Source organism: Pseudorasbora parva, chromosome 5 (genome assembly GCF_024679245.1).
Source record: "Pseudorasbora parva isolate DD20220531a chromosome 5, ASM2467924v1, whole genome shotgun sequence".
NCBI lineage: Eukaryota > Metazoa > Chordata > Actinopteri > Cypriniformes > Gobionidae > Pseudorasbora > Pseudorasbora parva.
This window is the reverse complement of record NC_090176.1, coordinates 38735623-38760525: the sequence shown is the minus strand read 5'-3', so window position 1 is coordinate 38760525 and position 24903 is coordinate 38735623. Positions and strand designations below refer to the sequence as shown.

Genomic DNA, 24903 nt, shown 5'->3' with positions numbered 1-24903 from the left:
TTGTGTGACCTTGGGCTGCACTGCAAAGGTAACAACTTCTTAATGTAAAACAAAAGAAATGACTGAGACCACTTTCTCCAGCTTTCCTCAAACTTCCTCCTGCAACAACACCTCCTTGGTGAAGAAGGCCCAGCAAGCACTTTATTTTCTCAAAACTCAAAAGATCAGAATGAGATGCTTATCTATTAGGCTCACTTGTACATAAACTGTCTGCATTTGATTTTGTTATTTGTCTGTATATGGTAACACTATCATTTATTTATTAATTCATTTGACATTCAACAATGGGGGGCATTAATTAATAACCTATTTATGCTGTTTCTGCTATTCTTTACCAGTGGGTAGAAATCATTTGCAGTGTCAACTTGCAATGTTAATTTTTTTTAAGATAACATTTTAATAAATAATTTAGGAAACAACATGTTTTTTTTTCTTACAGTGTAAATAGGTCTTAATAAATTAAAATATCTGTTTTTATATTTTAGGAAGGGGGCCCTCATTCATATTTGGTAATCCTTGGTAGACTAGTTTAATAATTAAAAAAAGTCTAGACTAGAAATTAAACTTACTCATATTTGTTTATATTATATTGCATTATTATAAATGATTTATGCATGCATTATTAATTGGCTATTATTATTATTTTTATTATTAGCCTATTATTATTGTTATTATTATAATAAAAGTATTATTATAATAGCCTATTGAATAATATTCCAATTACATCTTTTCTCTGGTGACGTTTACTGGCACGAGGGCGGGACAAGTTAACCCAGTTAACCTGTGCTCAAGTAAAAGTAAGCAAGTACTAAAATGTTTTATGTTATTACGTATTAGATAATATTCAGTGTGAAACGTAGTGCAGTAAAAAGTACAATATCATGTTTTGGAATGTTGTGAAGTAAATGTTTTCCAAAAAAGAACATTGATAAAGTACATATACTTGAAAAATAAAATTGCTTGAAAAGTAAAAATATTTCAATACTGTCTGCCGCATAGCAAACAACAATGGTCCAATCAGCTCCCAAAGGAAAAAATGAAGTCCTGTTCTTCTTTTGTTCTTGTTCAATAAGCTGTTTCATTTAGCCATACATCACAGTAGAGAAGAAAAGACTATCGGACTACCAGTTTCATGCAGACTTTAAAAACCCATGATAGTAGTTATAGGCTATATTATGTTACACGTACTATGATATAGTTTCTGTGACAGATATTCACTGCATGCCTTTAAAGGGATAACAATTAATTAGGCGATATATTCAAGGTCTTATCATACAGTTTAACAGTTTTCCTGTTACTTTCTGTAACGTTGTATAGTCTAAAGGTCAACACTGAGCTAAAATCATACATGAAGATTGCAAACTTGTGTATAACATTAGAATTTGTAGTTGTGTATAATGTATTTTTCCATTACAGTCATAATAACATTGACTAGCTTTAGGCTACACCGAGACACTAAACATAACATTGCATCACACATTATGGCTGTTTTTTTTTTTTTTTAAATGTATTGCTTGAACAACAATTACAGAACAATAACACGACAAAAAAAAAAAAAAAAAAAAAAAAAAAAACAATGCCAGGTTTAAGGATAGGCTACATAAATATAAAAGACAAGAAAGTGACTAGTACCATAAGACCAAACAAACAATACAAGGCTTTGACATTTCACAAAATCTTAAATGTATTCAATAAATGAATGGTTTTAACAGCTTTTTTTTGTTTATACTGTCCTTGAGAAACCATATAATTTTCTAATTCTTTCAATACCACAGAAAAAAGAGGTTTCTGATTACTAAATTTACATTGATGAATATGAAACTTGAATCACAAGATTAATAATATAAGCTTCGTTTTCCAAATTCTTTTCATATTTGACAAACTAAAATATTACATGTTCGCTTAACAAGGGAAAATTGAGAACCAATTTGTCATTAATAAATTTAGAGACTTCCCACCATAACCTCTTTGTAAATTCACAGTGCCAAAAAAATATGAGGTAGGCCAACAGTTTCTGGGTACATTATGGCTGGTATGCTGGTATCTCTCAGCAGCATACCATATGATCTGTTCATGACATCATATCCTGTTCATCGAGGGCGGGGTCTACGGTTAACGACATCATATCCTGTTCATTTGCATGTCCTGAGGGTGGGGTTTATGGCAGCAGCAGCGACAGCTTCAGGGAACTACAGGGTGTAAGACTCGGAACAGGCGATTAATGCGTTCCACAAGATAACAGAAGAGACTGTGGAGGACAAAGTCACCGAGAGGTAATGTGTACTTATGTATATTCAGTCATGTTCTGTTTTTGAATTCTAGAAAGGATCTACTATTCCAGCTCGAGCTTTTGTTACTGTTCGTCAGACAGTTAGAAGTCATCATGAAAAATGTCAGTTGAATAAGACATTTTACCGTTATAATTGTTTCGCTAGTTCGACCCAGCTGATGACTGATCACGCGAGACGGGCGTTTTTGCGGATGTTGCGCGTCTGATCGATGTAAAGGTTTATTTTCAAAGCACTAAGGTTTATGTTCTGCTTACAGTATGAATCAAAAAGCCACTGTCAGTCAATAGAGTAAGTTACAAGCATGTGTTCCTTGCATTGCTTTTCTTTTTCCAGCAAATATCGCTAAAACCTCAAAATATTTATCGTTAACCTCACTGGTCGAAATTAAATATTATATGACATCTTATTTTCTGTTCGTTGTCTCTGCTGGACCCTCTTGAAAGAACTGAAAATTACCTAAACCCTATAGCCTACATTGGACACAAAATTAAATTGTGTTTTTATCAAGAATTTTATTTAACATGAAACATTGAATAATGAAGCTGGCATTCAGAAGGCACTTGATGTTTGAAACCAAATATTAGTAGTTATTGCTAAACTTTTATAGCCCATAAGTAAATTTATATGTATTATAATATGTGTGTGTGTGTGTGTGTGTGTGTGTGTGTGTGTGTGTGTGTGTGTGTGTGTGTATATATATATATATATATATATATATATATATATATATATATATATATATATATATATATATATATATATATATTTATGTGTGTGTGTGTGTGTGTGTGTGTGTATATATATATATATATATTTATATATATGTGTGTGTGTGTGTGTGTGTGTGTGTGTGTTTTACTACTTGCTACTCTTTCAGGGTCTTCTGAGCCTCTTATATTCTACTAAATTAAATATAATGGTAAAAGTTTAGCACATGAAAGCATATGTCTCTCCCTTTATTTGCATCTCTACTGTTTCCTGTTATGTTAACACAAAATCCAGCTTTGAATCATTTTGGCTTTTGCAAACTATTTTAGTTTAGTGAACCATATTTTTTTTGACCATTAATAATAGATAACTGTAAAAATACAGGCTACACTGCTCCGTCTCCTTAGTAGTTTGATTATTAGATTCAGATGTCCTTTTACCCAGCATACAATACATATTAACCTTGAAAGCAAGCCTGCATGAATGCTATCTTGAGCAGAATCTGTTATGTCAGCTACTTTGGTTTGTTTTTATTTTAAATTCTGAGTGGGCACAGTTTTCACCAGTCGCTGGGTGTTTGGGTGGAACCGCACTGGCAATGTCTGTGCTCTTATCACTCTTTATTATTATGGTATTGTACTAGAAATGCTCAATATTTTTCATGAGTTGAAACCGCTGGCGGTGAGTGAAACTGCATCAAATGTTTGTGTTTTGTTGGCAATCGCTTGTTTTTTGCATCTTCTTTGTCTGTGTTTTGATCAGGAGATTCTGTACTAGGATATCTAATGGCGCCCTCTAGTCTAACAGTGAAAACATGTAAACACTGAACATTTTCCATGTTTGGTGGGTGGCAGTGGCTGAGTGGTTCATGTAGATTGTCTACAAACCGGAAGGTGGGTGGTTCGATTCCCCCTGACCAAGTGTTGAAGTGTCCATGAGCAAGCGACCTAACCCCAGCTGCTCCCAACAAGCTGGATGGCGGCTTGCTTGGTGGACACCACCGTCGGTGTATGAATGAGAGAGTGAATGGGTGAATGTGAGGCAACATGTAAAGCGCTTTGGATGGCCATGTGTCTGTTAAAGGGTTAGTTCATCCAAAAATGAAAATTATTTAATTAATTAATCGCCCTAATGTCATTGGACACCGTAAGACCTTCGTTCATCTTCAGAACACAAATGAAGATATTTTTGTTGAAAGCTGATGGCTGAGAAAGGCTTCAGATAAGCCTCCATTGGCATTCGGTATATTCCCACTCACAAGACCCAAGGCACTAAAAACATCGATATAAAGTCCATCTCACTACAGTGGCTGTACAATAATACTTGATGAATACTTAAATGACTTTATCCGGCAAGTTATTGTCTTCTGTGTAGGTCTCGGATGTAAACTCATGCGATAGCGGCGCTCCTCCTCTTCTGGGTCATGTATCTGAACGGCGGATCTGTGTCATATTCTCGCGCATGTGTCGAGTTCACGTCAATAACTTGGTGGATAAAGTCGTTATTTTGATTTTTGTGCGCACATTAACTTTTTTCGGCGCATTGTAACTTTATCGTACAGCCACTGTAGTGAGATGGACTTTGTATCGATGTGTTTAGTGCCTTTATGGGTCTTGTGAGTGGGAATGTACTGAATGCCAATGGAGGCCTATCTGAAGCCTTTCTCAGCCATCAGCTTTCACAAAAATATCTTCATTTATGTTCTGAAGATGAACGAAGGTCTTACGGGTGTCCAACGACATGAGGGTGAGTAATTAATGAAATAATTTTCATTTTTGGGTGAACTAACTCTTTAAAGTATAAATCTAGTCCATTTGGTGGGGAAGTATTTTCTCACAAATAACGGAAAATTCTGTATTTGGCGGTGAAAGAGTTAAAAAGATGTATTATTATTTCTTGTGCAGTGCCACACATTGAAATAACAGTTTCTCCTTAGGTTGATGGGGCTTGTTCAACAGGTTTTTATTTATCTTGTAGGTAACTTGCGCTTGAATTGGCTAGTTTGAAACAAATCAAGCCTCTGGGTTCAACACATAATGACCTTTTTGAAGCTGTGCAATTTATTTTCAGTACTTTGCGGCAGACAATTTGTATTTTGGTGTGACGTCTGAACTGATGTTGCCTTAAGTAGTTAACTATTTACACGTTTTATGCATTAATTAGGTCAGTATTTCCTATACAGTTCCATCTGTGTAGAACTGTACTTGAGCAGTTTTTGAGTTTTTGTACTCTGTAGTCATGTCATATCATTCAAATCTGTACACACATATTCACTTATTCACTTGTACATTTTTACTTGTTACTTTTATATCTGGATTTCATTTATTAATACATTTACCATAAGGTATTTCTCAGATAGAGTTTCTGATTGTCCCTGAACTGCAAAAAGGGGCTTTGAAAAAAGTGTTAGAAAGAAAGGTGGACATTGTAATAAGAATTTAAAAAAAGTTCAATAAATCAATCAAAAAGGAACACATGTCTGCGTTCTTAGTGTTGGTGTTGTTGAATGTGTAAAGGCTTGTCGAGGTTGTGGGGGTATTTAAGAAAAAAATAGGTTAAGAAAGGCTAGATTAGATTTTGAGTGGCTGTAGTTAAAGCATACATGTGAAATATTTATTGTTTTGTCAGTAATCACCTGGTCAGACGCTTTTTTTAAATTTAAATGTTCCTCAACACAATATCCACTTTAACAGTGAAATCATGTGTCTCTGCTCAGTTTATGAATAGGATCAAGTTTAAAACTTTATAAGATTAAGCCTAATTCTAGACGATTGAGTGAACATTCCCACTATCTAAGTCATAAAATGTCCCAGAAATCATGTTGATGTATGACGATGTTGACCCTGTAGAATGTCATTGGATTACTGGTAAATACATGGGCCGAAAAGTTGAATCATTCATTGAATACCCCTCTTTGTTATATGAGGCATAGATTAGATTTTATTGATACTATTATATTTAAATTCCCTGTTTGCAGGTGTATAGGGCTGGGTATTGCCAAATGTATTTTTTTCCAGTGTCACATAATCGTTCAGAAATCATTCTAATATGCTGATTTAGATTGGCACACAATAAACAATTCGTATTATTATATCAATGTTTAATATAGATGTTTAAAAGAACAGTATTCATTTGAAATAGACCCCAAACAAAGTGGGCTTTTGAACAGTCTTCGTATATTTCAATCAATATTTATGAATCATGTATTTGTGTCAAACTTGTTTGTTAATGTTTTAGAGCTGTGTTGTTAATGTTTTCTTCCCCTGAAAAATCTCCTCTGTGAATCAGGGTAATTTTGGAAGAAACCCAGCCAGGTTTATGAATGTCCAGGTATCAGTTTCCCTTAGATTTGTTTCTCTTTTAACCTGCCATGTGATCTTCTGACCAAAAAAAAAGAAAAAGAAAAAAAGTTGAATAAAGGGCAAGTTCTGCTTTTTATTAGAGGCTGTCTCTTGCCAGCATCATTAGTATGTTGATGTTCTGTGCACTTCCTCATAGGCAATAGGTTCTGATTTGCCACATTTCCCATCAGTTTTATAATATGTTAAAGGTTTAGTTTACCCAAAAACGAAGATTCTGTCTCTGTGTTAACTACTCATCCTCATGTTGTTCCAGACCTGTAAGATTAAATTAAGATATTTTTGATGAAATCCGAGGGCTCACTGAAACCTCCATAGATAGCTATTTAATTAAAACTTTCAAGGCCCAGAAAGGTAGGAAAAATATTAAAATAGTCCATGTGACTGCAGTGGTTCAACCTTAATTTTATGAAGCGAGGAGAATACTTTTTGTCCTCAAAAACAAACAAAAATAACTTATTTACTTTACAGTTTTGTTCTGTGTCGGCCTCCTACACACATTGTAAATAGTGCAAATAATTAAAGAAGTCAAATAATGGTATATGCACTTTTACAAGCTGATTGTATGGAAATGTGTGTTGGCAGTGCCTGTACACAACCATCCTATAATGATAGTGTTTTACAAAAAAAAATCTCCTTGCATGTTTTCCCCTGTCTCAAATCGAGCCGTTCGACGTCACTCGATCGGACACCCCTCCCACGACTGTTGATTGACAAGCAGCGTTTCAGCTCAGACCCGCCCTGAGCGAGCTCAAGCTGTCGTCGTTACCATAGACATCATAGGTTTCAAATCTATATGATGTCTATGGTCGTTACAGTCCGCCATTGTATAATTCGAGATGCTGGGTGATTGTAGTGTTCTGTTCTTGCGTGTAATAATGAACACAGCAGTCATTCTGATGTTCCTAAATCCCAGTGTTTTCTTACAATACTAATGAGAATTTTTAATTAAAGTATATTACAAAGTTTTCATTTAGACACTAAAGAATCACATTAACTTAAAATGGCATTATATGACCCCTTTAAATTGTTAAATAAAGTCATTATTTTTGTTTGTTTTTGCACACAAACATTATTATCGTTGCTTCATAAAAATAAGGTTGAACCACTGGAGTCACATGGAGTATTTTAACATATTGAGTATTTTATGGGGTGTTTTTACCTTTCTGGGCCTTGAAAGTGTTAATTAAATAGCTGTCTATGGAAGGATCAGAGACCTCTCGGATTTCATCAAAAATATCTTATTTTGTGTTCAGAAGATGAACGAAGGCCTTAACGGTTTGGAATCACATGAGGTTGAGTTATTCATGACAGAATTTTTATTTTTGGGTTAACTAATGCTTTAAGTTATGCAGATCTTCTCAGTTTTGAGAAATAGGTCAATTATTTTTTTTTTTTTACTCACCAATGACGTTGTTCTTAAATTTGTATGACTTTCTTTTTTTCCTGCTGAACACAAAATTACATTTTGAAGAGTTTTATATTGAAATTTATATTGAAATTCATGGCTGGAATATTGTGTTCTACAGAAGTCTAAAATAACATGAGTATGGGATGAGTAAATTCAAAAAACATAAAAAAAAAAAATATGTAACCTGACCTTAAATTTGTGATAGGACTCTTTTTCTTAAACTTATTTTATCCTGGCATGATGCTCTGGCGTTCTTAATATCATCATCATTCACTTTATAATTCATTATTCTTGTGTAATCTGGATTGCAGAAGGTCATGAACTAGTCATACCAGTGCAGTGGGGAATGTGAGGCCAGCAGTTAGTTCAGTAATTTGTCTCTTGGTTTTGACTTTGTGCTGCTAAATGCTCCCACATGGGATGATTCTCTTGCCCTGCATACCCCTTGAGAGCCCATGAAGTCTGTCTCTGAGTATGTGATTAAAAGGGTTTGAGATAAACACAGAGGGATCTGCTATGCACTGTGGTTAGCTCCATCTTTAATGGGATTTGTGCAATAGCATATTTTGCAGCAGAATATTGTAATATTTTAGAATATTGCTATTGATGTTCTTTTAAACCTTTTTATATACAGTATTGCTTATAAATAGAGGTCAATCAGTAATGCATTTTGCCAATAATTGTAAAATATGGATGCCTTTTTAACATTTACTCATAAACAGTAATTTGTAACATTCATAATTTTATCAAAATTATCTTCCTGGATGAGTTGCATAAGGTTTTACATGTAATTTGTTTAAATAGAAAGTTCCTTATGTTTGCCTAACAAATAAGCAGATTGTTTTCCCTCCCTAAATGAAATGGAGAGATACTTGAGATGGTTTATTTCACTTGCTCTCGAGAATGTTTTCACAGTACTGTTGCACAGCTAGGGAGTTAGAAATTATTTGGCTGCTTTTAATTGGTTAGTGTGAAAATATTATCCAATAGCTACGTGTTATGCCTGTCTATGCCTGTTCTGTAATACACCATGGCTGTAGGGTCCCAGTTCATCACCATAGCCTTTATATATCTGAATGAAGCCTCTGTGTCCCAGCTTTAGATGGTTAGTATTCAGCAGAGATGCTCACCTTTGAGTGTGAGGGAGAAACAAGCTCCTCAGGCGACGGATCCTTTGATTTTCTGCACGTTCACACTTAGCGCATTTTTGTAGTTTATTAAAATCTGGCAAATTTATCAAATCTGGCATTTCATATCATCAATCTTATTTGAGACGATTTTATGTCTATACCTCCAAAAAATATGAATTCTTTTAAACATAATTAATGCTTTGAAGAGAATCTAACTGTCCACACATGCTTTTGGGGCCACTGTAGTTCATTTAAAGGGTTTTTCAGCAACATCAGTTAGTTCATTAGAATCTCTTGAAGCATTGAAAATACATTTTGGTCCAAAAATAACAATAAACTACGACTTTATTCAGCTCCTCCTTGTTTGTTTTCAAACCTCAAATAAAGATTCAGACGGTTATGAATCAGCGTATTGATTCATGATTCGGATCGCGTGTCAAACTGCCAAACTGCTGAAATCATGTGACATTGGTGATCCGAATAATGAATCAATATGCTGATTTATAACCGTTTGAATCTTTATTTAAGTTTTGAAAACAAACGTTCTATAAAGGGGTGGTAAAACACAATTTCACTTTTCTAACTTTAGCTAGTGTGTAATGTTGCTGTTTGAGTATAAACAACATCTGCAAAGTTACAGCGTTCAAAGTTTAAAGCAAAGGGAGATATTTGCTTTTAAATAAATCAATTTCTAAGGACTACAACAAACGGCCGGTTGGGAACTACAGCCTTTTCCTCCAGACTTGCTGACATCAGCAGCTCCATATTTACATAAACTGCTCCTCCAAGAATATTAAATAAGGGGGGCGAGGCCATTTTTTATTGCTGTGGAGAAGAGTAGGATGGAGTGTGCTAGGCGGTTAGCGAATCACAACACAGACGAGCTGTCCAGTGAGTGATGCTAAAAAAAACACATTCAGTTTAATCCCAAACAGATGAATGTAATTCTGTCAGTGCTATACAGTATTTTGTTGGTTTTTGTATGCATCAGCAATTTGGAAATGAAAAGTTTCGCTAAGTGGAGCTAAACACTGGTTAATGGTAACGCAAATAGGGATGCAATGAAATGAAAATTCTGGACTGAAATCGGAAATTCGGGACGCATGGAAAATAGATAATGAATTAATAATCATTTGAATTATCAGATTTATTTAATAATCAACGCTCAAATAGCTAAAACTGTGTTTTACAAACATTTAAGTTGCACAGTTTTTATATGAACTTATTAATAAATTAATTGTTTCTACTCCAATTTGTTGGTTCAAATAATGAAGACTTACTTTAAGTAAAAAAAAAACCATGAATATGTTATACAGTGCATATTTAGTAAAATGATCTTCTCTAGAGTAATTTCTTCATGCTAACTAACTTTAATTAAGTTTATGGGCATTGAATAGCTTTATTGAGGTAAATATTATGTGACTTTAGCCTACAAGCTGTTTTATGGATGTATTTCCCCGGTTAATTTTGTGCTTTATAGTAGTAAAGAGGATATGAGATGCGGATATAGTGATGCGTCATGCCATATTAAAATGCGGCAAAGCAACATTTATTGTATGAATTTCATAATAAATCGAATCCAAACACAGGAAATGTGTGCTCTGAATTACTATTGCAATTCTTTACCAGGTACCCTGCAGTCGTGGCCTAATGGACAGAGTCAGACTGGTAACCTGAAGGTTTCGGATTCGGTTCTAAATAGGCAGGATATGACTGAGCTGCCCTTGAGCAAGGGGCCTAACCCCAAGTGTGTGTGTGTGTGTGTGATGTGTGTGTCCTTGTTTTTGTGAAATATATCAGGATACAAATGTATAATGACATGGGTATGACATTACAAGGAGATGGTGAAATATGAGGACATTACCCATGTCCCCACTTTTCAAAAGGCTTATAAATCATACAGGATGTTTTTAGGGGTTAACAGCTTTGACCCAGGGACCAGATATGGAGGAATGAAGACCAGGAGTCAGAATGTTCAATCAAATGAAGAGAATTTACTGAAGAATAGTTTGCAGTTTCATCGGTAGAGCCAGCATCAGAGTCTCCCGAGGAGGCTGCAAGCCAGAAACTACCTTTCACAAAATTACCACACCAGTTATACCAGTTTCAAGGGCATGATTTACATTATTACAGACATGTGGAATATTACTGATTGGCATAAAGTCTAAGCAATTTGTCATGCGAGAATAGATAGGCAATGTTATTGTTGTTAGGCGTCAGACAATCTCAAGATTGGGGTAGTGTTGACGTCGTGGGTCCTAGAAAGGCGCAGAGAGGTCTAGAGTGTGAGGAAAAGTGGTCCAATCCATTCAGAAGACCTGCACAGTACATGGAACACACACACACAAGACTCTAGGGCACCTCTCCCCTCCAAGGTTGGTTCGTCCTGTAAGCTTATCAACAGGACATAATATCAACACAACACGACAACACAGTCTCTCCAGAAAGAGAAGTATAACTGAAATCATCTAACTCATTCTCTATAAAGAAATTTAGCGAAATATAAAGACAAAGAGGTACACTTCTATAAATGGGAAAAAGCACACTATATAAATGGGAATAAATCACAACTGGGAGACTCAAATGCCCCCCACCCCTTCCTGTCCTGGGGTTACTAATAACAAGCGGGATTCTTGTTGGAAGTCCTAACTTTCTGTCCAAGGCCCTGTTGGTCAGGACCCAGAGATAGAGGTCAGCCTGTCTATGTCAGGGCACAGAGATATGGGTCAGACTGTCTCTGGAAAGCAAATTAGACACCATACAGCAGACATAGAGTTGAAATCATATTAAATCATAGTTAAATGTATTGATGATCGCATAAAATTGAGTGTCAGTAATTATTCATTTTGAAAGGGTAATAACTGATTATTCAATTCACAAGGTTATTAAAAATAATTTAAAAGAATAAGATGCATATGATGAAGAAGCAAGGGTGTCGGCCCACAACCCCTTCAGTTAAAATACAGAATATTTCCTGTGATGGGAAGGTTTAAGGGTAGGGGTAGTGTAGGGGGATAGAAAATACGATTTGTACGGTATAAAAGCCATTACGTCGATGGAATGTCCCCACATTTCACAAAAACAAATGTGTATGTGCGTGTGTGTGTGTGTGTGTGTGTGTGTGTGTGTGTGTGTGTGTGTGTGTGTGTTCACTGCTCACTACTATTGTGTGAACTAACTTGAATAGTTACCATACTTGGCCTTCACATGTCACTAATATTACCAAGCAAGTTTATTACTCTAGAAAACCCATATGGAGCTGAATATGTGATGCAAGCATGCAAAAATGTATTAAAAAAACATGCATTTCATCTTATGTCATAACGTTAGCCTGACAAGCCAGACCCACATCAAGATGTTTGGTCTGGAAACTCACCATTGACGGCTCAATCAGAGGGGCGGGATAATCGGTTGTCTTTCAAACTCCCTCTGCACGCGATAGGATAGCGCTACAACCAACCAGAGCAACGAAGGTGAAACAGAGCTCGTTGATAGATTAAACATTCACCGTATCCGGTCGGCTAAACTCCAAACACATCTTCCCTTTTTAAGAATGACTTCAGTGCCGTTCTTTGTTCTTTTCTCAGAGAAAAGCTTAACTCCAAGTCAAAGCTGATTCGAAAGACCGCCGCCGTTCGCCAGTTTCTGTGTTTACTAGAAGCATGCAAGCGCAACTCGGCCGTCGTCATTATGGCCCCGCCCACCGACTCTATACACGATGTGATTGGCCCGTCCAGATTGAGAGGACTACAGCTCAGAAGGTGTATTGAGAGTTCCTAGACGACACTTGCGGGCAGATTAAATTTGCTGCCGCTAGGGTGCGTCTAGATTTCTAGGCTATCATAACGTAGTATAATGTAAGGAACTGCACAAAAAGTGTAAGTTACATGTAATCACTTTTTATTATTTGATTTACTCGTGTTCATTTCAACTGGAAACTGCAATTAATTGTAATGTATAGTAAGATATGTTTTTAGGTACTTTATTAAAAAAAAAAAAATTCATGAGCCTATATGGTTATATGCAGCAGGACATTAACAAAAACATTTAACTTTAAATTAACGGTGCTATTTTCTTATCATTTTCAGATTTGTATTAAATAGTTATTACTTTCTTTTTTTAAATTTGATAAATTTGAGTAACATTTGATTGTTTTAATCATATTTTAATCAGGACCAGAAAAACAAAAATCACTTCTGCCTTGAGGTGATCTACTACCCCTTGCTCCGCCCTTGACTCTTCTATAAGACACATGCATTAAATGAAGTTTAGAAAATCGGCTTATGATGCAGTTTACCAATAAAGTCCCATGAATACATCTGAGAGGAATGGCTCAAATCAGTAATCCGTTATGTCAAAGGGTTTTCCAGAGACTGTTTTTCATGGCTCTGTTCCAAATGTTTTCTCTTTTTCCATATCTTTTCAAACCTCTTTTTGGCTGTTCACTGCTATTGCACTGTTACTGAATTCTATCATTACTTTTAGTGGTCTGTTTTATTTCCACTCACACCGATCTGATAGAGAATGCTTTCTGCCTCTCAGATATGTGTGTATAAAGGCATAGTTTGTTTACCCATTGTTCATGAGGGCATTGCCGTTAAATCAAAGCTTATTAACCTGCCTGTACTGGCTCATGCTATTTATTTGTGCTGTATTAGTTCTCCCGCTGTACATTCCTTTTGCGGTCTCTGTTGCAGATGAGAGCTTATCTCTGCTGTCTGTTCCCAGCTGGCACTGGTCTCGAGGGTATAAGAGCGCACAGGGAAAGTATGCAGGGAAGTGAGCGTATGATGTGGAAGGGGAGAGAAGGAGATGTTTGGAACCCTATCAGGTCTTGGCCCAATTTCCCCCAATGTTTTTCCCATCAATCTGGGCAGGAAGTTCCATACAAGCCTAGCTTGGTGAAGAAAGTCATCTGGTTTCCTGTAGGTCAGATATTTCCTCTCGCACAGCTTGTCAGAGGATCTATGTATAATGTTTTTTTTATTATTATTTTTTATCATCATTATTTCATAAAATCAATTCCAGATAGACAAGTTTAAGCTTAACGGTATAGCTGTTGAAATATTTATCCTGCTATAAAGATAGTTTGCCTTTAATACCACTAGACTCACAAGTTTATGAGCAGAGTCTGATTTCAGCTTTCAGCACGATCATTTCATGAGAATGAAATCTCATTGAGGCTGTCAATCATTAAAAAATAGCTATTTTAAAATGTAACCCCCCGCCCCTGTACATTAATTATTTATAGAAAAAATATTGTGCTCTACTGTTATTTTTTTTCCAATGACATTAAAGTCATTAAAGACATTAAACTTTGCATTATTAAAAAATATATTTAAAATATGCTGAACTAATGAACATTGTTCATCAAAGAATCCTGAAAGAAAATGTATCACATTTTCGACAGAATATTAAATCGAACAACTGTTTTTAACCTTGATAATAAAAAGAAATGTTTCTTGAGCACCAAATCAGCATATTAGAATGATTTCTGAAGGATACTTTGACACTGAAGAGACCGTTATTGCATGCATTAAATGGTTAGTTCACCCAAAAATAAAAATTCTGTCATGAATTACTCACCCTCATGTCGTTTCAATCCTGTAAGACCTTCGTTCATCTTTGGAACACAGATTAAGATACTTTTGAGAAATCCAAGATTTCTCTGACCCAACCATAGACAGCTATTTAATTAACACTTTCAAGGCCCAGAAAGTTAGGGAAAAACATCATTAAAACAGTCCATGTGACTACAGTGGTTCAACCTTAAATTAATGAAGGGATGAGAATACTTGTTGTGTGCAAAAACACAAAAATAATGACTTTATTCACTGATTTCATTCTGGCCTGTGGCAGTCTCCTATGCAGTTTATGGTGCAGCTCTGAACGCCACCGGCTGCAGTTGATCTCCAGAGCGCTGCACTAATTACAACGGAAACTGCATAGGAGACTGACACTAGAGGCTAGGACAAAATTGTTGAATAAAGTCATTATTTTTGTTTGTTTTGTGCACACAAATAATTCTCATCACATGGACTATTTAATTTTTTTTACTACCTTTCTGGGCTTTGAAAATGTTAATTCAACAGCTGTCTATGGAGGGGTCTGAGAACTCTCGGATTTCATCAAAAATATATTTTGTATTCCGAAGATGAACAGAGGTCTTATGTCTTACGGAACGACATGAGGGTGAGTAATCAATGACAGAATCGTAATTTTTTTTGGGTGAACTAACCCTTTAATTTGAAGAAAAAAATTAACAGCCCTAATCTCAGGGTCAACCTCAGTTTTTGCAAGTTTTCATTAAAACACTAAGTAAAGTCAATTAAAGGAGGTTTAATATAATATTTGCAACATCAAACCAAGATACATTTATGTATTTGGCAAGTGCATTCTTGAAAAAAGCTGTTTTTCAGTAAGCGTGTTAACTGGGAATTAAACCTGCACGATCTTGCACATGGCTGGTAACCGCTCATTTTCAGGAACAATTAAAATGGCAATCACAATTAAGTGGAACAATCACTTCCTTTTAGAAAAGACTGTACATTAAAAAAAGGAACTGCACAAAAGGAACTTTTTTTTTAAAACTACACTGTAAAAAAAAGTCACAGCCTGAAAATTTTAAGTACAATCAACTTGGATGTTTAAGTTATTTCAATTTAGATTATGTTAAACTGACTTTAAAAAATGAGTTACAATTTGTATAACTTAAAAAAAAAAGTTTAACATTTCTTAACTTTTTTGGATGAGTTTAAAGGTCTCATGGCATGGATTTTTAAAATTATTTTATAATGTTTCCTGAGGTGTACTTATATTGTTAGTATGGTTTTTACATCAATTAATGTCATAATTTAGAAATAAAAGGCAAAGGTTTAGTGAGGCGAAAGTAGCGTCTGCAGCACTGCCAGTCCAGAGAGATATTGCGAGCTGGGGAAAGATTGCAGAGAAAGTGTTATTGTACCGAGTTGTTGAGAGAGGTGTGAGTTTATGTTTGTATCTGAGAGCTCTGAATTAACACGAGTGAACTTTGCAGCGTTATTTCTCTCACAAAATGCTTTCACCACAACTAACAACAAACACGACATCGATATGAATACAGTAAGAGCTTCTGTTGAGCAGTTTCACAGCAGTTTGGACAAGTGTGCACTGCAGATATACATGTGATTGACAGATCCGAACATTATAAAGAGTAATCTTTGATTGATCTCTGTAGTTTAATCATTTAATTAACAGATTAGTTTCATGCTATTAACAGAAACGACGTTTTAGTCACTGGCTTGATTCACTGATGCATTAAGACGGCCAGCGGCGGGACTGACAGTATTAAACGATTTAAAAAGAAAGTCTGTGTGAACTTGAATGATTAGATACACATCAGAACTCACTGATCCCAGATCAGGCATTAAAGGTCCACTGAAATCAAAATTTAAGTTTTTTAGCTTTTAGTATGACTGTGTTAGCCTTAAAGTTATGAATAAGCTGTTATGTTCCAAAACTATGACAAAATTTGCATTTAGGAGATATAAGCATTCAACATTTACAGTCTCCCACTTCCGTTAAAACAAATCTCACCATTTTGGTGACATCATTGCAGACTTCACTTTCATATAGTGCAGCGCGGATCATATGCGCGAGTCCGTGCAGACAAGAAACATATCGACCCATTTGAATTCTGCACAGAATGCTTCATTTCAAAGCGATATGGAGAAGATAATGATGGTAAACAGTGTTTAGAGGAAACTGGCTTTACCAAACAGAGAAAGGTCCGCTCTTGCGCTCTAGTCAAACTGTATATTAAAGAAATGCTATTAGCGGTTTCAAAAAAGGGGAGGAGCTGCTAACAGCTGAAGCCATTTCAGGGGAAATTACGTCAACACATTGAATAATGCGGCGCGTTTCAGGGCACTTCAGCGGACCTTTAATGAGCACTGTTACTCACTGTTTGTGGCGGTGCTGTCGAATCCATATGTTAAAAGCCTGTGCTGCTGACATCGCGACTGAAAACTGAATCTATTCTCTAGGGCTGCAGCTATCGATTCTTTTTGTAATCGATTAATCTACCACTTAGTCGATCGATTAATCGATTAATCGGATAATAATTACTTTTTCTTTATTAAAGAGCAATAAGAGACAATAAGACGGGTATCTTAAAATTAACATCTAATTTGTTTTCTTTTTAGAAAAATTGAGCTTTATTGCTGAAATTGCATACATTAATAACTGTGAAACTAAACAATTTGAATGCATACAATTGCCATATTATATTAAATAAAAATCTATTTCAAATTACTTTAAAAATAAACATAGTTCAATCTAAAACTAAACCTACAACCAATAAATCTAAATAGTAGTAATATAAATAACAATAATGCCAATATAAATAATATAAATATTCTAATATTCTATAAATATTCTATAAATAATATAAATAACTAAACATTGTATTTATGTTGTGCAACTTAACTTTCATGTTTCAGCTTCAGCTCAGGCATGACATAAGCATTTACTGTCTTATTTACTCCTTTACTGAAGCAAAACATATCGGACAGGTTAACTTGGAAAAAGAGATGTGCGGATCAGCTCTATCGTCACCGAATCAGCTGTTAGAAGCAAACCATCCACCCGCACCCGGTATTCACAACTTCAAATCCTCCGTGTTAAGCGCGATGCTATCGTCACATATTAGCTACACTGAGGAAGGTTGCTGAACAAAACAAAAAAAACTTATTTGGCAAAATTACATTTACATAAACCAGGGTCGACAACCTATACATCACACAGAGGAATAACCGCTAGAACGTGATCAAACGCGAGATTTGTTTAATTCAGTTAAAGTAGATCACACATGCTGATCTTTTGAGCTAATCATTCATCATTGTAACACAGCTTGTTTTAAGTTAGTAGCTATAAATATGATTAAAGTGTGATATTTAAATTACACAACTCAATGAAAGCACGCAGCTCTGGGCTCTGAAAGCACGAGCGCTGCTCATCACACACACACACACACACAGAGGTGTCAAAAGTACTCGCATTCATTACTCAAGTGGAAGTATAGATACTAGGGTTTAAAAATACTTCTGTAGAAGTTGAAGTATCAACTCAAGCTTTTTACTTAAGTAAAAGTGTAAAAGTACTGGTTTCAAAACTACTTAAAGTATTAAAGTAAAAGTAATGTAAGCACAGAGCACAAAAAAATGCCATTAAAGACAAAAGCTTAAGGGCCACACCACAGGCGCCTAGAGTGCACTACCCCACCTCCTCAAAAACATTTTTCTAAAAGCCATAATTACTATAATGTTATATTAAACTGTTAATGTTGAAAAATTTGGGAGGCACTGGCTACCTGTTTCAGCCGCATATATACCCATTAAAAATGAATGCATTTTAGTACAATGGACATATTCCATTATGTGTACTGCTGAGCATTAACATGTGTTTCCTGAAGCGGAAGATATGATGACTAGTTGCCTATAAGTAATGTTATCAATAACCTTTATCAGAATGTAAATGTAGGCTAAATGTGTGATCAGTGTTGCCAGATTGGGTCGACGCTTTAGAGCCCTACGGGCCCTGACTTTTTTTACACCCCTAACCTCATACCCACTGTCGGCCGCTGACTGCTTGGTTGTCACTTTAAAAAAAAAAAAAAAAAAAAAAAATTATCCAAACATTTTTCTAAATTAACTTTAATAAAGAAACTATTAAACTATAACTACTATTAAATATAACTACTTGGACATTAAAAAAAGCTGAACTATTTTAATGACTGCAGGAGTGTGTCATAGGATTGTGCAGGGCTCAAAGCTCAACAAAACCAGCCCACTCCCCCGGAAAAAAAAACACGGCCAAAACTTTAACTACAAAAATAATGTGATGACATTTTATTGAATAAGCCACTTTAAGTGCAAACAGTGCCCAATATAAGAGATCAGAAAAAGCACATAATTAACAGGCATTTCATACGTTAAAACACACCACCTGGGGCGTAGCCATCTTTTCAGGAGTGAGGGGGACAGAAATGTCGTAATACCAAGTTTTTTTTTTGGGACCAATATAATTTATCGCATCTCTTGCTTTTAATTTGGTAATATATCAAATACACTGCTGAACAATAATCCTCTAATATCTATAATATTTTTCTCCTATATTTTATGCCAATTTTTTATGCCAATTTTACAAACACTTGTGCATTATTAAGTCTCCATAGATTTAACCAGCTGTTCTCTATGTGAATATATAGTAAAGTGTAATTTATTCCTGAATTTATCATCATTCAGTGTCACATGATCTTTCACTGATCATTCTCATATGAGCATTTGATGATCAACACACAGTTATGATTATTATCAGTTGTGCTGCTCATGGTGCTGCTTAATATTTGTGGAAGCTATCTAAACATTTGTGGTACAATTAAAAAAAGAGAGAAATTAATACTTTTATTGATCAGACATGCATTCAATTGATCACAAGTGATATTTTTTATATTATAAAAGATAATACTTTATTTATTAAATGCAAATAAAAGCAGTCAATTGAACTTTCTATTCATCAAAGAATCCTGAAAAATAAAATGTATCATGGTTTACACAACATTTTTAAGCAGCACAACTGCTTTCAACACGATAATCATGTTTCTTGATTATAAAATCCTCATCTGAGAATGATTAGTGAAGGATCATGTGACACTGAAGACTGGAGTAATGATGATAAATTCAGCTTTGATCGCAGGAATAAATTACTATTCACATAGGAAAAAAAGTTGTTTTAATTTGTAATAATATTTCACAATATTACTGTTTAACTATTTTTGATTAAATAAATGCAGCCGTGGTGAGCAGAAGATAGCCTACTAAACATTAAAAAAGCTGCATTATTTATGTGATACTTTATTGTCAATAAATAGGCTACATTGAGATGGCTTGAAAAAAACACATAAAGCATATATTGTCGCAATTGTCTGATTGTCGTCGTCACGTTTCATTTCTCATAACGAATGTTTTCCTTCAGCTCCAGCGTGACTGGATATTACTTCTACGAAATAGCTTTTGGACAGCGCCCTCCTCATATTTAGATGCGAATAAAATGGCAGGTCATGCATAGATAAATTTTTGTCTCTGAATTTAAATCTTGATGTATTCACATTGGTCTATGTAAATACATTTGACCGTGACGCTTGAAGCGCGCTATCAACCGAGATTAGAGAAGGCTGTTTTTAGCGTCCCTGTTAATTTGCCCGCCGCCGCGCAGGGTAACACCGGTTCGAATCCCGCTCGGAGCGGGTCGATTAGAATCGGTGAGACCCAGTAAAAGTGCGGGGGACGAAAATACATTGTATTAAAAGTGAAGGGGACACGTCCCGCCCGTCCCCCGTCCCCCGTCCCCCGCCCCCCGCATAATCTACGCCCATTCACACCACTGCCACAATGCGTAATTCATTGATACTGTAGCCTACAATCCGCCGACAAAAAAATAACAACAATGCGCTTAGCTTTGCTCTGACAAAACTACAGTACACTTGTGAAGTTAGAACATGCACTTAGCCCTGTCAAAACTAATTCATCATTGATTCAAACGTCTTTCAGCAGCTGTTGGGGTTGCTAGTTGCAGATGTCCTGAGTGATGGACAGGAATCATGATTATATTTATAAAGAGTCTTCGAGTCACAGGTGTATTCCACGTTTGAGAGTTGGTTCACTCTCCCACTCCTTACTGTAGAAACGGCTTGTGTATATATATACCGTATGTACCAGTATGCCACTTTAGCATAGCATCACTTGAATATGTAGTACATCTACGACGAGTTATCGCGCTAAAAACCTGGCTGTCATGAATGAGCGCGTCTGCTGCTGATCGCTGACTGACTGAAAGTGCGTGCTCGTCCGCTGGAACCCGCCCAATCTGGCAACACCGTGTGTGATTTGTGCTTTGAGTCATGTGCAGGCACGATGGATCGCGTAGTAACCAATAGGGTGTTGGAATGGTATATGTTTACACTTCTCATCCAACCACAATCAAATTCACACTATCCGGATGACGCGATTTATCTGCATAGTTTTTTTTTTTAAACAAGATGAAATGAAAGAGGAGTAACGAGGCTATTTTTAAAAAGTAAGGAGTAGAAAGTACAGATAATTGCGTGAAAATGTAAGGAGTAGAAGTAAAAAGTAGGCAGAAAAATAATTACTCCAGTAAAGTATAGATACCCCAAATTTCTACTTAAGTAAGGTAACGAAGTATTTGTACTGCGTTACAGCTTGTTCTGATGTTGTTGCGCATAGTATTGAGAACATCTAATGGTGCATTTCGAAGATATTATCAAGTAGGATATATAAAGTCTCATTAAAGATTTCACACACATCACAATGACGGCGATCCATGTGCAAAGCTGCAAACTCCATCGAGTTCGTGTGTTTGGAGTTGCTCGTATCTCCTCAGCTGACGTGTGTTCTGCCGCAAATGAAACTTAAATGTTTAGCGTCGCATCCTGAAGCTCAACACACAGTTTTCTTCATTTAAAAACAGCGATATTAAATGATATTACCAGTGCTGATGCCCGCCTGCTCTCTCTCTCTCTCGCATTGCGGTCTTTGATCTCGACATGAGCTGAAAACGAAAGTTAAAGAACGACACGCATTCATTGCGTTTTAGCGTGATATGAGAGTTCCGCGTCTTTATTAAAATCAACATATTAACGATTTCTCTCATCCACCTGCAATTTTTGGGATGTTTATACGCACCTGAACCGCGGATATAACCGCAATCCGCTCATACTCCGAGTCCTTACACAAAAAATGTCTTTCTGCAATATCTGTGTGTAGTTAAATGGGACTAAGCGAAGCATCGAGGCAGATGATTTTGCCTCAAGGATTTTTTTGATTCGATTAACTCGAGTTACTCGATGAATCGTTTCAGCCCTACTATTCTCTACTAATTCTCTGGCCGGGCAAAGCAGAGGAAGGGGAGCAAACCTTTCCTGGTATGATGTCATAACAGGAGAATTCAAGATCAGAAAGACAGACAGAATTCGGTTTGCACTGATCAAAATTTCTAGCCACTTGAGGACAATATTCAGGCTAGGGGAACTCATATTAATGTTGAAAAACCTAATAAAATCAAAATTTCATGCCATGCAACCTTTAAAACAATGTAAAAATTAGGGCTGCAGGATTTGAGGAAATTTAGTTTTCTGCATATAATTGTGATTATTCTGATTAAAATTGCTTTGCAATTTAAAATGCTATTATTATTAATATTTTATTTTACAAATGAAAAGTGTGTATATAATATTTTGTGTTTATTTATTAATATGATGATTAATTATTATGATTATTACTACTGCTAAAAATATTTTTAAAAAATAAGAAATATCAATTACAATAACATTTTCATAATTACAAATTAAAAATAGAGTATGTCAGAATAAATATTACAATATAATAATACTAATACTAATTATTATTATTATTATTATTATTATTATTATTATTATTATTATTATTATTATTATTATTATTATTATATTTTACAGAAAACTTATTTTACAAAAAAACCTGCTGGGTTACCTATTAATATGCAGACAGCCTATGACTAAAAACATTAGAAAGGTCTAAGTCTAAGGAGTTATTGTAAAAAATAAAAATAATAATAGTAATAAAACAAATGAATATTAAAATAATAATAATAATAATAAAAAAATCTGTGTTGTTTGTGATATCAATTTCTTAAAGTCTATGTCTTTAATATGAAATATGAACCTCTTTTGCATCCACTGTGGGGGGGAAAACTCCTGGATTGTCCAATACATTTATAATTTTTTTAAGTTTATTAAGTTTTTACATTTATTAAGTATTATTTTTCTTCTTATTTATTACCCAAAAGTTGAATTCATCATACTGAAGGCCAGAGGGCGCCCTCGAGCGGAAACGCCACAATAGAGAAGTAATATAATGACGTTTGTTTTCAGGAAATCCCTTATGTGCAGATAACGCTGTAGAATAAATAAACAGAAGATAGAAACGCTTTGATAAAACATGACGACAATAAACACGACTGCAGCAAAATATGGGGTATTTGAGTTCTTCAAGCCGTCTAGGGTATTTTCTTAATAATAAAGTATATGTAGTGCTGATTGACATAGACTTCATCACTGTATAGAATACTATAAAATAGTGCATCGTCTGCCTCGTTCTGTGATGAGAAGCCACATCAGCTCACAAACACTCGACTGACGATATGAAATGAGTTAAAACATTTTACTAAACGTTGTCTTTTGTCGAACAGGTTCATGAATGCTTCACTAGTTTGTGGAGATGTTTGACTCCTGTTGCTTTTTCAAATGCATGTATAAGCGACTCGCAGTCTTTCAGACCACAGAGCCGCTCTTCGCTAACACACTGGATATTTAATTATTTTATTAAAATCGCAGCCTTTAAGCTTTCATAATCGCGCATTACCCAAAACGCAATTGCAGTTCGATTTCGATTAATCATGCAGCCCTAGTAAAAATACATGTTGTCATAACTTACTGAACATATATTTTTTTAAAGTGTACTTTTGCACTAGATATCACACTACTTTTTATTTTTGGTTACTCATACCAGAATTATTTTAAATAGTTAAAATTAACATGATAATTTAGGTTGTATTCCGTCCTTTGGTGCAACTGTCCTCTGAATGCTTTATGAGTGAATGAAGTGTGCCATATGAACTAATGCTGGCCCTGACCCTGACCCAGTCACCGTAATCTGCTCTTCTTTATCGTTTCCTGAGCTCCTGACGTGTGCCGTGATTGTCCCCAGCATTCCTGCAATCAGAGAGGGTGAGGCTGAATAAGTCAGCTTGCCACTCCATCCACTCAAGCAGAGGGCATTACCCTCTCCTGCTCATGAAATCAGTGACCCTCTTCTAAAATGGCATCCATTTAAACAGCTGAAAATGAGAGTATCTGTGCTGCGTAGGAAAAGAATCATTGTTGATCTCTGCTCTTCTCCCTCAGCCGCAGAGAAGCTCACTGGGCGACACAGCTGAAGAATGCTCATCGCTTTTAGTGGCACGGCAGCTCCACAGGCCCTACTCGCAGAGGGGTTTGGTGATGAACGAGTGTAGCAGAATGTGGACAGTACTCAGGGAATCCTAATGAATTCCTCCAGCCGGGGGAGGAGTAGGGCCATCATTAATGTTTCAGAAGCTTAAGCAGCATGCATATGTAGGTCATATCTGCCATCATTTTAGCATGCCCAGCCCCTGTTTAACCCTGTTTAACTGGCATTTTCTATAACGCCGATGACATTTTGCATATGTTCCACTGTGTTGCACTGCGTTGTCATTTGGAATTTTACCAGAGCAATCTTTTAACACTAGCCTAGATGCCAGCCGAACTTTGCCCCACCCATAACATTTGAGGTCGGAAAGTCCGATCTAGACTTGATCTGTTGTGGCGCAACTATGCTCAAACTAGAGCTGTTCGGACCAATCAAATTGTCAGGGCGGGCTTTATATGGACAGATGATCAACATCGTAATCGTCCATGTCACCAAAGAAGTCCTTGGGTTGAATGACTTCTAATCCTAAATGGAGAACTTGGCCATATATGCATTCACCTTTACCATATCTCTCAAAAATGATGATCATGATCGTGTAGATAAGTACTCTGTGTATCCTTAAATACTTTTCACAACACCGCCAAAGATCGTTTACACTCTTCTTCTACTTCCTTCAGCGTGCGTGCAGTTGAGTTCTGTTGTCACGTCAATTACTACTTAGCTCTGATTGGTTCTAGGTCTATCGATTTGAGTGCAGAGGCATTTTCTTTTGGTTGAAACGCATCTCATAATCATAGCCCAGCAGTATTAGACTCATATTCTAATTAGAATGACAACATCGGTCTATTTTAAAGGGGGGGGTGAAATGCTGTTTCATGCATACTGATCTTTTTACACTGTTAAAGACTTGGAATCCCATACTAAACATAGACAAAGTTTCAAAAGTTAAGGTGGACG

The 24903-nt window shown here is 35.8% G+C and overlaps 1 protein-coding gene across 3 annotated transcripts in view; it reads left to right on the top strand.

The window, feature by feature from the left end:
- Positions 1-24903, top strand: part of ralba (v-ral simian leukemia viral oncogene homolog Ba (ras related)) — a 146542-nt gene that overhangs the window by 111699 nt on the left and 9940 nt on the right. The window contains exon 1 of one of the 3 annotated variants that reach the window (XM_067444231.1): positions 2120-2273. The exons of the other annotated variants lie outside the window; for them this stretch is intronic. The gene's annotated coding sequence lies outside the window, so the exon portion shown is untranslated. Of the gene's footprint in view, positions 1-2119; positions 2274-24903 lie in introns of those variants that run through there. 3 annotated transcript variants of the gene reach the window in all.